This window comes from Cinclus cinclus, chromosome 8, assembly GCF_963662255.1.
Source record: "Cinclus cinclus chromosome 8, bCinCin1.1, whole genome shotgun sequence".
NCBI classification, from domain to species: domain Eukaryota; kingdom Metazoa; phylum Chordata; class Aves; order Passeriformes; family Cinclidae; genus Cinclus; species Cinclus cinclus.
The window spans coordinates 8586809-8601718 of record NC_085053.1 but is presented as its reverse complement, the minus strand read 5'-3'; positions in this window follow the sequence as shown (position 1 = coordinate 8601718).

Genomic DNA, 14910 nt, shown 5'->3' with positions numbered 1-14910 from the left:
TGTTCTTGTAACCAATGTAAAGTCTAGGCAAAAGAGCAGTTAAATCAGGCATTTAAAACAGCTTCTCTTTATCCACCTACAGTCAATAATATTCAGTTCTACAGAATTTTTCATTGGTGCAGCTAATAGAATTGCTAGAAGCATCTAAAATACTTTCTCTATGCATGTAAGCAATCAAAGAAACATTTCATGCAATAATCAAGTGCCAGCATGAGGCCCTCTTGCAAATGCCCCCTGTGTAATCCTGACTGTACCCTGTCCTGCAGGAAGAACCCCTAACCATGGACCTCCCTGATTCCCCAGAGAGAGCTCAAGAGGAGCTTTATTTCCAGGAATTAGCATCTTCTCCCCTGGCACCAGCCTCTAGTCCAGGTGCTGTGAGACTCTAGCCAGTGTATTCCCAACAGCCTGAAATTTCAAGCTAGACAAATGTGGCTAATAAACTGAAGCAGCTTTCTTATTGCAAAGCTCAGGATGGTGAAGGCTGTCTGTTCCCTTGGTATTGCAGTAAATCTTTGAAGAATGAATGTAGAAATAATTGCACCAGCAAAACCAGTATGAATGGTGATGTGACTTGTCTTCAGTAACTTTGCTGCTGCTATTTAGGCATGTCTGTCTCTGCCAGGTGTTGTTTACTTGTTAGCAGAATCTGAGCTGGCCAGAATGTGTCCTCATCTTCACCCCAGGATCATGGACCACAGCTGGCCTGGAATTCATGTTCCTCAGGGTGTTGAACATAAAGCAATGGAAAGGGATGATAGGGTTTGTTTGTGCAAAGCCTCCTTTGATCCATTTTGCAGTATCTGTTCCACAGTTTCAGCCAGTGGCCAGTTGAAAGTACTTGACAGGTCTTTCTGGAAGCTGCTTCACTTATTCTTTTAGAGTTCCCTGGTGAGTCCACAGCCACCTCTGTCTAGAGGGCCATCCACAACCCATGTAGTTGGCAGGGCCACTGCCATCCTCTGCTGGGTTGGAGTACAAAGCAGGTAACACAGTTGGAAGTTACTCCAGGGTGTACTGTAGTAAAGGGTACTCAATTAAATTGTACTATTACTTGGGCCAATACTAATGACACTTGTATTTAGAATCCAGTAACAGTATTAGCATTTGGAAAATAAGTTGAGTTCAAGTACGTTGACATTTATTGTGATTCTGTGTGAATTAACATTCTTTATGTTAAAAATAAGGGAGAAACTTGGTTGGGGGGGGAAATGTGTTGACTTTCAAATCTTCAGTGAATTTTGTGCAATATTTCTCCTTGTTTCAAAGTAATTTAGTAGTGCACATCTGCTTTCAAGCAGATCCATGAAATTGTATTTTTCAGAAATGTGTAAAATTACATGTAGCTTTGAAATACGGTTGTATGATAAAAACATGAAGAAATATATTCTAATGAGGCAAATGTATATTTCTAGTGACTGGGAGTGATTATGGATGTCACATTCTGTAGAAATAATAAGGCCTAAGGCAATGTTCACATACCAGTTCCAGGTAACTCTTAAACTAAAAACTGGTTAGATTGAAGTGAGGTTAATTCTTAGAATTTATGATGTTTAGTTTATGCTTTGATTGCTTGTTTATTGTGGGTAAGAATTTGAGGTGTTAGGCACTGCTTTTTCAGGACCAGCAATGAGGTGAGTGTTCGTAGCAATGACCACAAGAATTTGGTTTGTGACATCCCTAATTACCATAAGTCATTACTTAAAACATCTGCTAATGTTGCCAGTATCCTTTTAAATTTTTGTAAATTAATATCTTTGTATATTGATGTACATTTTCTTTTAATCTTTGGTTTTTCCTTGAGACCTTTAAATTAATATGCTTACTTGAATGAGGCAATAAAGCACTGTGGAAGAGCTAATCTTGATGCAGCTTGCACACAAGCACATCACATCTGTTACTTCATGATTTTTGAGGAGGAAGAGCAATTTAAAATGATTAGATGTTTGGCAAACTGTCAGTTTGTGTTTGATAATTTTAAATCTGTGTCAGATATGAAGAAAAATGCCTCGACACAGAACAAAGCAACATCATGTATCTTGATGCTTCTAATTTTTTTTTTTTTTTAATATATATTTTTTTTGGTGACCCTTGAAAACCATTCCAAATAATGTCCCTTACTGTGAGCCTTTAATACTTTAAAGAGAGGCATAAATTACAGGACACATTGAGATTTTATTGACGTTTGTGAGATTAAAAAAACTCACCAAACAACCAGCATTGTCCTTACAGTTTAGAAAATTTAGTTAGTTACTGACCTTTTAACAAAACTAGAGCCAAATTTACTCCATACTTTTGCACCTTTTGGACTACTGTTCAAAGTCATCTCGAGAACTGTAATTCTTATCTTAGACTACTCTTAGTAGTGTACTGTCTAGATGTATTAAGTGAGCTGTGATGTGTGGTGTGGTTTGTTTTTTCTTTTTTCTTCCAAAGTATGTGGCATCAGTAGAAGTTTTCAGTGAATTCCACATTACCATAAAGTGCCCAACACTGTACTATAAAATAAAATTTAACAGTATCAAAATTCCTTGGGTGATGCAGGTTCTTGTTTGATGGGTTGATCTGAGCAGCATTTTCATGCTTATCAGACATTAAGATTGAAATGATCCTGTATTATTTTGGAAGGTTTTCTCCATTGAATGAACTTTTCATTTTCTCAAATATAGAGAAAGCTGAATGTGTTTTCTTGAATGCAGTAATTAATTGATTAGTGCAAATGTTAAATGTTGATGTCTTTTGAAATTCCAGTGGTATTTTAAAAATGTTAGTTAATCATTCCCTTTTGTTAAACAGCTTTTCTTGGGCTCTAGATCTTCAAATTACTGCCAGAAAAGTAGGTACATTATCATCCTTCATAGGTTTAGAAATCAACATATTAAGGAGAAACAAGAAGAAGGAAGAGAAGAAGGTACAGTAATAATTGATGGGAGCTATGGTTTGAACCTTTCACATTAGATGCTAAAAAAGTAATAATAATTGTAATCTCGCCAAGTATTTTTGTACTGTTCAGCCAAGTATTATCAGAGGATAATACTTGGATAATTATTTCTTGGGGATCCTGCAGGTGAGGGAGGAGGGATGCGTGACCTCCTGTGATAGCTGTGGTGGGATGTGATGGGGAGTCAGACGGTGCTGCTGAGAGCTGCTGCCTCCTCTTCTTGCAAAGCTGGGCATCCCCTGCTCTGCCTGTGCTGCTCCCCTCGGCCTGCCTGCTGCCCCTGGTGGCCCTGGTGGCCCTGGAGGGCTGTGTGGACACTGGCACAGCTGCTGACCTGTTTTCATCCTCCTCTCTCTGCTGCTGGAGAGAGGCTGGTGCAGAAAACACCTCTTGGCTTCGGGGACATCGGGTGTAAAATGAAGGTAGGTTTTATCTGGGCAAAAGGAGGTGTGGAGGGGTGAGGTGACCCTGGCTGGTCTCTGCTGCTACATCCGTCTCAAGGGGAGGGCTTCTACTGATCCCCAACTCCAGCATGGAGGAATTCCTCCACGGGCTGTGGGAAGATCTCTACCCCATGGACCTCCCTGGGCTGCAGGGACACAGCTGCCTCACCATGGGCTGCACCAGGGGCTGCAGGGGGATCTCTGCTCTGGCACCTGGAGCAGCTCCTGCCCCTCCCTCCTTACTGACCCCAGTATCTGCAGAGCTGCTGCTTTCTCGTACTCTCTCCTCTCTCTCAGCTGCTATTGCACAGGGCGTTTTCCCCCCTTGACTCTGTTATCCCACAGGTATTGCCACTGTGGCTGATCAGCTCAGCTTTGGCCAGCTGTGGATCCATCCTGGAGCTGGCTGACTGACTCCACCAGACATGGGGGAAACATCTCACAGAAGCTTTTTAATGTAGTTGCAGTTGTGTGACTATAATTCATGTAGAATTTTCCATTGAATGGCTATCAGTTTAATCTGGTCTGCTGTTGGCTCTTCTGTATTAAAAGCATTTTGATATCTTATGCAGACAAACCATAGTGACTGTAGTTTCAGTATTTATGTACTCAATCCACAACGGGTAAGAAAACTACAAATTATCTTGATAAAAAACAAGGGTGTGATTTTAACACTTGCCACTGGACCTCTGCTAGCTTACTGCAGTCAGCAGAGTGATACCAGCTGTGAAGTGTGGTAGCAAAGGCATCCTCACTGCTAGATTAAGCATAGCACATCTTGTAGTCATTCCTTTGATTTTCCAGTAGATATCCTCACATTTTTTCACCTGTTAAAATGATAGCTGTGAAAACAACCTTTTTGTCATAGGTCCAGATTGTGAGTCAATTAAGGACATTATAAAAGCAATCTTTGCAGAAGGAGCAGGAAGGGATGAAGCCTTTCAGGTAAAACTCTCACGTTTTCCTTAGTTTGTCATCTCAAGGCGCTCAGAGTATGGTTGCAACTTGCCTTCTGTGGATGTTTAAGTTCTTTCAAATCCAAGAAGGAGAAAGGACTGAACAAGAGGAGGCAGTCTAAGTTAAGTTGGCAGATTTTACACAGATGGTACAGTAGGAGTCTGCCTGTTGATACAACACCAAGTGTCTGAGAAAAACTCAGAGAGGTTTGGTGCACCAGCCACGTGGTACCTGGGTATGAAAGCTGGCTCTTGTATTAGGAGTTGTGTCACTTGAGGGAAGTATGCAGCTCAAAGCACTGATTTACTGGGGACTTATTTAGAAGGAGAAATCAGATTCATTATTCATTAGTATTTTATTGCTTGTGCTTCAAAAGCAGATGAGAATTGCTTTTGCAGTTCACTTTTACCTTCACACAATTCAGCTGCAACCTATCCTGAATGATGGATAAAGCATTTCATTTTCATTCCAGAACTCAGTGTGTTAACCTCATGTTCACAAACTGAAAAATAACTTTATCAAATTCAGGGATCTGGATTTTTATTTGATGTGACAAGCAATAACAACAACAACAAAAACCTAAGCAATGCCCGGAGTGTTGTTGTGGGTTTGCTGGTATTCAGATAAAGCAGAGTAGAGTCTGTAGATTTTTAGCAGTCAGAAAAAAATGCTAACAGCCTCTTGCACTTCAAAAGGCCAGAGGCAGTCAATCCTGTTGGAAATTCTGTATGAAACATAAACAAGGACTAGTTCTAGAAGCAAAGTTTGGGAAGCACGTTTGGAATATGCTATGGGCTGTATATTACTTCCTTTCTGTGACTGACTGTTTCACATTCCTCCTGAAAGAAGAAGGGCTGGGCTCCTGATGGTGTATTGCTCCACTATTTTTTTATCTTTGGGTCCACTTCTCTCAATAGTCACTGAAAGACTGGGAACAAAGCAGTAACAAACCCTACCATAACACTCTGAAAAAGGTACAGTGTGGCCTACAAAGAATCTACTAAACTTGGTTGCAAGGCTTTTCCTATTAGGTATGTTATCTGTTTTAATTACTACTCAGTTTTGTGGATGAGACACAGTAGAGATGTCATCTGCCATGTACAGCTTATACAATACTCATTTGACTAAAAAAGTTTGTTTTCCAGCTGTGTATAATTCTGTGAATAACTCAGCTAAATCGTGGTACTCTACCTTTAAATGTGCTTTAGAAGTTGTAGTTCCAGCAGAAAGTTCAGTCCTGCCTATAGACCTCAGTTCCATGCTTGCATTGGCTCCACCTTCAGCAATACACCACTGTATGGAGTCAGCAGTGTTCTGTTCACTGTTCCTATTGAGAAAATAACCTGTTAATATAGTACCACCTGTTTAGCAATGAGGAGGATTATGTACTTAAAATGTTCAGCTGAATAATACATACAAACATCTGACATTTGGCCTGCTCTGAGGATAGGCGACATGCTTATTTAACGATTTTGAAAATGTTAAAACGGTAAGGTAGAAATTAAAATGTCATTTTAAAATAATATTTGTATTTAACTTATGTGATTCAGTCCTATTCTACATTTCCCTTTGGCATATTCGTACTGGGGGTCACAGTAGCAGTCTGACACCACAGATACTTTGAACAATATACTGAACATTGTTGGCATTTCAGCCTAATTAGTTGCATCCTATTTTGTGATTTGTCTTTGGTCCTTTGGGTTGCTGGCCCAGGCTTGTTTTTTTAACCTTTTTTTTTATGCTCATCATTGTCTCATTTTAAATGTCAACAGACCAGTATTTGTGTAATTGGTTTTTTTCCCCTTACTTCTTTTCTCCCCAATGTCAGAAAATTTGACAAGTGACTTCTACATCTCAGGCAGGCTACACAAGAAAAATACATCCGAGGACTGAGTGACAAACACAAACTAATTTAGTTTATGTAGGTCCTGAGTGCAGGCACATTCTTTTCTGGCCAGTGGCCACTGTTACCCATAGTTCTGAACCAGAATTATCTTCTTTGGGACTGGTTAATTGTTTGTGCTAGCACTGGGCCATCCTAAAAGGCAGATCTGTATCTTCTCTCTTGGATTAATTTTTCATGCAAAAACCTGCTGGAGCTTCCTTCTCTCTGGGGTTTATCACAGTTGTCTATGATGCTGCCACAACTCCCACTGGAAGAAAAGGCTTGGCACTGGGCTTGTTCAACTGGGCATTGAGGTTTTATACATTCCAGGAGGGAAGTTTCAAACTGCTGGTTTGCTTTAAATGACCCTCACTTGTGCCCACAAGAATATTTAAATCTCTGGAAGAGCTGCAGTCACTGACATGCACTGCCAGAAACTGAGGGACAGGAGCAGTGCACCTCTTGCTCTTGTGGTCTCTTTTTTTCCCTGCTTTGTCACTGCGATCTAGGTCATGGTTGCTTCTTTTGTGGGTGTTTCTAGGTCATTTTCTAGTCAGGATGTGAAGCACTGTTCCCACAGTGGTGCTGCAGGCAGCCAGGAAGGGAGTGCCTGATGCTTTTTCCTCCAAAATATACCTGGGCTCCTGGCTGGTCCTGAAGTGGCTGTGGCACAGGCAGGGTGCCCTGTCCCACTGGATGCCCTGTCCCACTGGATGCCCACAGTTGGTTACATGGGCATCCTCTCCCTGCTTGCTGAGGAGGGATCAGAAGCAGTTAAGGCTGCATTGGTTTTTTTAAACTGTTCTGTCCTTTGAGCAAAACTATGTGGAAACACTCCTCCCCTCTTCCCTGAAGACTTACACTTCCCTAATGTGCCTGACAGTTGTGCAGTTACCTAGGGGAACTCCTACACTGGAACTCCTGTTACCTGTGTGCCAGCTGTTACCTGTGTGCCAGCTGTTACCTGTGTGCCAGCTGTGTGGGAGATGCTCAGCTGTTTATTTTGTGGGGCAGAAAGCAACTCTAAGAAAATCTAACACATTTCTAACCCGAGGCTGCCCCGTGCCCTCACTGCCTGGGCACTGCAAACATGCAGCAGTGCCAGCACTGCTGGCACAGGTGACAAGGGCCACAGCCAGCGTGGTCACATTGCCTTAGGGTGGCCCTGCACAGCCCTTCCCTCCCACTCCTCTGCTGCTCCTGCTGAATCTCTGCTGCCAAGAAGGGTTAGTGCAGGTGCCAAGTGAAACTGAGTGGGTTTAAATTGGAAACACACATTTTTGTCAGAGCTGGTTATTACAGTGCGTGCCAGTGGAAATTGTGCTTTTGCTGGAGCTGCAGGTGGAACCTGAAAGGTCACACACAATATTGAGCTGAGGAGAATGGCATGCTTCAAATGGTGCCATGAGGAGCATGGAACCAGATGAAGGCCTGTGTGGCTTTTCTCTGATCAAAAAAGATGATTTAAAGCCATTATTTGGACATGCCCACCCCCGTGGTGCTTGACAATGTCAGATGGATTGCTGGGGAAGGAATTGCTTTGTCAAATGTCTTTGGGGAAATAAAAATCATGGCTTGATAAAATCAGAAATTAAAAGCACCATTTGTGAAACCAAGTCAAAAAACAGCAAAGTTGTTCAAATTGGTTGCAATATAAAATCTCCCAATACATTTTTATCCAATAAATATAATTTGAAAGAATGTAAACTCAGAGAAATCACAACTGAATTGAGACCTCTGCCTGGCCTTCAGTACTTCACCTGTGCCTTGATTCATAATTTATGCTCTGGCTTTTCACTGTGCAAGAGGTCTTCACACCTCATGGCATGCATTATAGATGGAGGAGTTTAGGTTAAAACATGCTTTTACTGTGAGGCCTGGGATACCACCCGCTCTCCACATCAAATTCATGTGTGCAATTTAAACAAGACCTCACTCTGCTCCCAATAAATGCACACCAGATGTATCTCTTATAAATGTTAGGTTTTGCAGCATCTTGACACATGCCAGTAGTTTGAAGGCTGTGCATGCTTCAGTGGGGCATGAAAGCCCCATCCATTCATTCAACTGTGACATCTTGCAATAGGCAAAATTCTAGTGGTGTCAGCTATTCACTGCTCTACTTTATTGAGTTACAATGCCTAATCTGATGCTCTTTTTTTGAATTGTTTTCAGAGGTGTCAGTTTTCTTTAGCTGAGAGGTGATTGAATAGCAAAGGAAAAGGAACTTGGTCAAAATCCTCTGATCCGTGATTCCTGATGTTATGTGACATTACACATGTAAGGTTTGTCCTGCAGTGACACTTGGGGCTTATGTTAAATAAAACATAGTACAGACATTTGGGGCTGGGAAAAAGACTTTGCTGTATCTTATCTGGAGACAAGATTTCTGCTGCAGGACTGTATTTATTATGGACATTTTAAAAAGTGTGTCAACTATTTTCTTTATATAGTACTGTAAATTAGAGTAAGTTTATTATTAATTAGCATCTGTGGGAACAATAATCACTAGCTAGATGTAGACAATGACAAAAAATCGTGGCTTAGCTAATCACTGGCCAGAAACCTGAATGGGCCAGATGCTTCCTCGCATCAGGACCAGAGGGTGTGTTTTGGAGGTGTGGGAAAGGAGAGGATTCCCCACCTGAGAATGGCTGGCTGCAGCTGGAAAGTAGCTGTAAGTCTGTGAAATGTCCTCTGAAAGTTTCAAATCACTCAGTTGTATTCAGTAGGATAATTCCATTTTGTTGAAACAAGTAAGAAATTTTGTGCTTCCTCAACGTGTGGGGAGACAAATCCGTGGTGGTGGTGGTGGTGTTCCTCTTCCAGAGAACACAGAAAAGCAGTGTTTTCTATTTAAACCCCACTAGGTCAGATCATGATCGTCTTTGGAGAGAGAGGTCTTAACACTCAGTTACTAAAATATTGGCAAATGTGAGTGTGATGGTTTTGGAGCTGTTCCTCATGTTCAGGCTTAAGAGATGCTATTGATTTAGGCAGTGAAATACTCTTACCCAGAAGTCCCTTTATTCTCCTTGCTTTCTTGGGTTCTCCTGCTTTAACTTGTGCTTTTGAGGAATATAAAAACTTTTATTTAGATGTCTGAAAAACTAAAGGATTGGACAATTATTAAAAAAAAAAAACAAAACAAAAGACCCACACCTAATGATGCTTAATGTAGCCTCTAGCACAGAGTTCCTCATGGGGAATCTGTGACATAGAAATAATGGCTGACACACACTTATCAAAGGAGGAGGTAAGAACAATACCTCAGTGGATTTGGATTCACCAAAGTGCCTTGTGATTATTTAGCAGTGCTTGAAGTGCCCTGCCCTGGGTGCACAGTGGCTGCTGCAGGAGGATGCTGCTTGAGTTTGATTTGTTGCATGCCAAGATACAGAGAGAAAAAAAATTCTCACAGAAGTTCGCATTCACCTTTTCTCCTGGGTGTATTATTTTTGCAAAATGAGCCTTCATGACAGGCCTTTAGAGGGCTGGAGTGAGCACAGATGCCTCTTCCAAGAGGATCAGAGGACAGGGGTGCGGGAATGGCAGGCCTCAGCTGGGAAAGAGTAGAGTATGGAGGGGACAAGAAGTGAGAGGCAGAGTTGGCCCATGGCCTCAAAGGCATCTGTTCACTGCTGGGAGTGGTTTCTTTAGGTGCTGTCTCCTTGGTTTCTGCTGTTTGGGAGGTCAGCTGCTCCCAGGGCAGAGCTGGCCACTGCTCAGAGGGAAGGAATTGTGTCTTACCTGGGGCTGTCCTGTTCTGCAGCCAGGCTGCAGAGGAGCCCAACTGCTCCCAGGGCACCCTGTCAGGGTGCTGGTGCTTTTGAGGCAATAGGACTCTTGGCTTCTGAGGTCATTGATCTTCATTGAAAAGTAACAGAAAGGCTTTGAAGAGAGCAGAAAAGGGACTTAATGTAAGAGAAGAAAATCCTTACAGCTCTGCCAGTTTTCTGGCTGTGCTCATCCGCAGTGCTGGCAAGACAGCAGTAATTTCAAAAACAGAGCATGTGCTTCTCAGCCTGTATAAATTAGCATCTATGGGGTTGTATTGATTTGTGCCACCTTGGGACCTGGCACAAACACATCCTTTTGATGGTGCAGGGCAGTGGCTTGGTGTGGCTGCAGCAGAGGATGGTGCAGGTTGCAGTGCCTCTGAGGCTGGCAACCCCCACTGTTCATCTCATTCCCAAGTATGGAAAATGTTTCTTGATCACTTGATTTCTAATGGCAAACCTGACTTAAACTGTAAATACAATTTTGATCTAGGGATAATTTTCTTTGTAATTGCATGATGAAAGAAACCCATAAAGCAAAAATAATACAGGCTTTGATATAATCCTTACTTATTGGTCATTTTGATCCTGTACAGAAAAAAACCCCAGTAATATGAATACAGCATCTAAACTATGAACATATTATGTACATATAGAGAAGGAACAGTTAATTTTATATAAAACAGAGACAGCACATAATGCAAGGTAATGCTCACAGGTTGGATGCCACGTTTTTGCAAGGAAAAGGGAATGGACCATGAAAGGGGTTAAGTTGCTTCACCCTTCCCCTGCCTCTGAGTATCTTTGGAGGGATTTGGTGCAGAACAGACCGTGTGTTCTAACCTCTCCTTCTTTGTAGAAAGCTATTTGATATGAAGAGAAGGTTAAATATGTAAGCCTTGGGAGTATACTGAGTTGTTTGGGTTTTTTCCTTTAATGGATAGGTTGCAAGTGATCGTGAATAATATATTATAATACAAACTTTCGAGTCAAATAGTGAGAGAGATTAAACAAATGAAATTTTGAAATATTTTAAGTCTTTTATGTGGAGATCTCGCCACAACAGTAGAGGTTACCAGAGCTTTTTTGGGAACCAGAAACCAATTTCAATATTTTTTCCTTACAGCAGCCCACATGCTCTCCACAACTCCTAGATGTTATTGCTCATCCCTGAATGTCTGTGCCTCTATACATTCTATTACACCCCAGGGCTGAGAAGCAGGAAATCCCTTGGCATCTGCTATCTCAGTCTTAATCTGTGGGATAAATTTCATCAGGGATGCTATTAAACACTCTTTAAAATGTATTCACTTCTGTTTTAGCTGTTATTCCCTGGTTGAGACATGCCCCAGAAGGTCAGTCTTCCTAACCATGCATATTATGGTCACTATAGCATGTTCATGAAGCGACAGCTTTGGGACTTTTTGTGCTTCTCCAGGCTGCCACTGAGCATTTCCAGCTGCAGCATCTACCTCTCTGCTGCCTTTGGGTGTTGCTTTGTTAATTCAGATTTTCAGGAAGTGTGTTTGGAAATGACATTTGTTGCCTTCTGGGCCTTTTTTTGTTTGTTGCTTATCAGATCACAGAGTTTTGACTACTTCCCATTTTAATTGCTATTTGAAGTAAAACACGCTCCCTGTTGAGTTACCCTGCACAGATCTGTTTCAATAGGTAATTCTCATTCCTGACTCACCATCATCCTCCCACTGCTTCCTTTGGCCTCACTGCTGTGAAAGTCCAGCTTCACACTTGCTGTGATCCAGCTTTTGCCTCCACCTCCCTCAAGTGCCATGTACTTTCATTTCCTTTTCTTCTCTCATTTTTCTGTGAATTTCCACCACTCTTACTTTTATCACTTCCTCTCCACCGAGCCTGACAGCAATCACAACTTACTCTAATCTTAGTTTAAAGGTTTTTCCCCTGCCTTCTGTCTCCTTGACTTACCTTCTACAAACCACACTCGTATTTCACTGTGAGATTTTTCTCTTTGTTGTGCTTTTATGAGTGTCTTTTTAATTCTCTAGGAGCATATTCCTCCTGAACTCTCTTTGGTCTGTATAAAAAGTCTTCAGGCTTTCATCTTCTCTGCCTCTTCCTTTCTCTGTACACGCTCCTGGGTATCTTGCTCAGCCCTAAAGATTCTCTCTGTGGCAACACTTTCTGGAATATTTTATTACATCTCTACAGATTGTTTTTCAACTGTCTCCCAAATTTCATCCAGAAAGTCAAACCATGGAAAAGAGCAGATGAACTCTTCAGCTGCTTCCTTATTCTTGTTCTTGTGCTTTCCTTCACGTTGCTTCTTGCAAACTGCCTCCATCTTCAGCTGCTTTCTCCCTTTTGTCCTTTTACTTTGGATAAGGTGATAATTAAGCCTGGAAGGGACCTGCTGATGTCACCTAGTTCAACCTCCTGCTCAAATAAGGGCAGACTTCAAAGTTAGATATTTATTACAACCATTCTGCTGCTGTTTATGACATCAGCTAATTTCTCTTTTTCTTTCCCCATCTCTGTTATTCCCTGAGATCTCTATCAATTCTCTCAGTTGAGCTCATTGACCAGAAAACCAAGAGCATGAAGCAGGTGTGTGGAAGCATCTTCTTTGTTATTTCAGTGCTGCTTCTGCTGCTTGGGCCTAATTCATTCTTCCAGATTTGTCCTGGAAGAAGATTTGAGCTTTCTGTCCCCAAGCTTTTCTCTTCCTCACACACTTACTGCTTGCCCCCTTGTTATCACAGCCTCCCATGCCTTTGCACACTTGGCCACTTTCTTGGCATGGTTTGTCTTTGGGTCTGTCGCAGCTTTTTTGTGAGTGAGGCAAAAACCCACGTATAAGAATCCACACAAGTAACTTCTGCTTCACTTGTGGTCTCTCACCTTCACATGCTGTTGTTCTCTGCTGTCTTATTTACTTGGTGTCTGCTGGCTCAAACTGGACACTCTGAGTCATTGCTCCCTTTTCCCACCCCCAGTGTTTGTGTATCTTTCTAGAAATGATCACACCTAACAAACTTTAGGTGTGCTTTATTATGTCTCAGCAGTGTCTCATGGGGCAAAAGCTGGGCTAAATCAAGTTTCTATTGAAGGCATCTGTAATTACAGGAAGCCATGATTTGAAACCATCCAGAGAAAATAGTTTCTGCTCTCTCTTATCATAATTTTAGTAACATATTTTTCCACTCTTTCCTCAGTTGTCTTTTGAACTCTCTGAATTTAGACTGCAGCTGTGCAACAGTGATTGCATTCAAAATAATAAGCTTCAGTAGTAAAGCTGTAAATTTGGCTGGAATAAAATCTGTCATGCATTTTTGCTGTGGCTACGTTCTGCTCTTCTAACTCAGCTTGAATCCAACCATCCACTCACATTTTCTGTAGGGCCTTGTTTTGAAAGATATTGATGAGGACTGCAAAAAGTTCTGAATGTGCTTACCATCATAATTACTGCTAATCATCTAATACAAAAATAAATGTGGCATTGATCTTCAATAATCCCTCAAGGGGCCACCCAAAAGGAATTATGAATTGATCATTAGTTGAAAAGATGAGTTAAACTGCCAGATACTGAGTTGTTGTGCAGCTCCTGGAATAATCAACAGGGAGTTGTTGTGTCTGTGTGGGATGTTTCACCACTGTGGGCACACGTAAGCTGAAGTGCAGAAGGAAATGCCTTTATGGACTTTCCACTTTCCATGGACTTTCTGTTGCCTCCTTATTCTGGGTCCAGTATGTGTGGGAGCAATGTCTGTGATTTTTTTTACTTGACTACATCTGAAAATTGACTGCATGAGTTACAGTTAAATTTTGCTGCTGCATCCCAAAACCCCCTTTGACCTGGGAGTATTTTTGGCACATAGAATCGTACAATTGTTAAGGCTGGAAAATACCTTTAACATCATTGAGTCCAACTATTAACTTACATTTTCAAATGTCTATTTCATTGCAAGATTTTTGTATCAAATGTTTGTTTCATTCCATTACATGTCAATGTGATTTTTATTACATCTATGTAATTGTCTGTTTCATTATAAGATTTCTTCCAAGCTTCTCCTTTACATTTCTTGCATTTGTTTCTTTTTCGACAAAGCAACCCTTTTGCTGCTGAGGTTTATGAGGTAGTTAAATAGGATTATCCCCATTTTAAAAGAGGAAAATTGAGGCATAAAACTTTATTTGCCCATGATCTTATGAGGAGTCTGAGCTCCAGGAGAAACACCAAGTTTGTCCTAATTATTTTCAAGCCAATGTTCTACCTGTAGGCCACTTCTGCCTCTTTCCTGGTATTTTCCATGATCCTCAGGAAACGTTTCTGAGCACGCTTTTTGGCAGCCAATGTACGTTTGCAATGTAAGAAGCAGTAATTTTCTAAAAGGGACCATTGAGTAATATTGTAATAGGAAAAAGGCAGTAGTGTGGATGCACACAATTTGTTTAGGATATTTAGATTTCGTGTCTCCTAACAGGCCAGGTTGTGCCCACTGGTTATTTTATGACACAGTCTTTTATCCTAAGAGAAATATGTGCTTTTGTGGAAACTGAAATTTATTTCACCTTCATTTTAGTAGTTGGTGGAGGGGCAGCAAGTAAAATGAAAGAACAAGAAGGAAGAAAAACAAATTTGAAGCATTTATTTTGGAGAGTTTTCACACAGCTTCCTTTTAATCCCTGATTAACAGATAAAAGAAGATACACTGAGACACAGCTCTAGTACTAAACCCTTTGATAACAGAATTACAATGTCTTTACTGTACAGGCTTAGTTGATTTGTCTGCATCATCTTCTGCAGCAGTGACTGCTGGGCAGCCAGAGGAGAGTGCAAAGGAGAAGCTGTAATGCTTGTGGTGTCCAAGACAGGAGTTACATTTATCCCAGGAGCCATTACTGTCCATAGTGCCTACTGCTGATTAT